The sequence below is a fragment of the Eubalaena glacialis genome, chromosome 13 (genome assembly GCF_028564815.1).
Source record: "Eubalaena glacialis isolate mEubGla1 chromosome 13, mEubGla1.1.hap2.+ XY, whole genome shotgun sequence".
NCBI lineage: Eukaryota > Metazoa > Chordata > Mammalia > Artiodactyla > Balaenidae > Eubalaena > Eubalaena glacialis.
In genome coordinates this window covers 84,132,345-84,133,860 of record NC_083728.1, presented here as the reverse complement: position 1 = coordinate 84,133,860, position 1,516 = coordinate 84,132,345, and positions in this window count along the sequence as shown.

Sequence of the window (1,516 nt, the reverse complement as noted above, 5' to 3'; positions counted from 1 at the left end):
CTTTCTTGGAGGCTTCTTCATCAACAACAGAATTGGGTCAGGTGGTTCCCCATAGATCCATCAAAGGTGACTTGGGAAAAAGCCAGAAGCATAGGGGGTTGATTCAGTGAACTAATGACATCTATACAAAGATGGAAGAAGAAACCTAGAGCTTGAACCACACGGAGTGGGAGTGACCTGGAGGTCCTCATCTGCAGGAGCCTGGATCTTGCCATGGCAGGGTTGGCAGTGGTGAACTTTGACTTCAGGAAAGGTCAGCATTATTCAGAGCTTCAGCCTTCAGGGAAGGGGCACTGTTTTTCCCTGGGGAAGTCTCAGAGGGAACTTGATTTATTGATTTAAAAAAATTTTAAATTTGGGTTTGTAATTGTGTTTTTAATTTGTTGTGTTTGATCCATGTTAACAATTAGAACACAAACTAAAATCCTTTAGCACTTAGTGGAAAGTAGGGAACTGATTTAGCAGCATACTCACTGGAGGAAGGGAAGATGGACTGCTTGGGTAATTCCTGCCTCCTCAGAAGCCAGGGCAGAAAGAATCCTGAGCTCGGGGCTTGGTGGCCCCAGCGAAGAGATGCTGAGGAGACTCAGCCACGAGATGCGGTCAGTGTGTCTGATTTCCTATATGTACCTACTCTGTGACCTTCTTGAAGCCAAGTATCGCATCTTATTCATCTCCATTTCCCCAGAGCCTAGCACGACTCTCAGCACATAGTAGCCCTCCGTTAACATCCATTCATGTTTTTAAGACGGGATGAATCTTTTGACTCTCCATAAACATAGCCTCAACCCGGCATCCACAGTCCAGTCTTCTGTTCATTTCACTTTCCTCGGCAAGACCAGCTCTGGTGACAAGTGGAAAGCAGAGCTATGTTTCTGTAAGAGCTTTTCTTCCCAACCTCAGCATGGTGACAATTCCCTCCTTGAGCCCCCAGATGGGTTACTGTGGAAAAACACAGGCTCTGTGGTCAGAAAGCAGTAGCTTCCAGTGACTGGATTTGAAAGCCCATTGTAAACCTATGATGATTCAAGCAGGTGGCCCTGGCTCGAAGCCAAGTCAATCAAAGGAACAGAGTATGAAGTGCACAACAGGTTCAATATATGTAACAATTGAGTGTACAGTAAAGTGAAGGGAATTATTTTAGTCAATGAATTATTAACAGTTTGGAAATTAGACTTCAGGATGCATTAAAGGCATTATTTAAAAAACTCATAAGAATGTCAGAATAATATATATGTTGATTTTTAAGTTCCGGTCAAAGGCAGAATTTTAAAGATTGATTGGTGCATTTGACAACCTAAAAGTTTAAAGTTTTAGTTTGGCAAATTACCACCATAAGCTAGAAAAAGAGCTTAATATGAGCTGGGGCATCTATTTGCAACATATATTACAGAAAAAGGTACGATCAACTTAATATATTGAGTGTTAACAAATCACTAAAATAAAGAATGATTTCCCTGTTTATAAAATGGGCAAAAAAACTTAACAATTCTCAAAAGAAGAAATGCAAATGGTA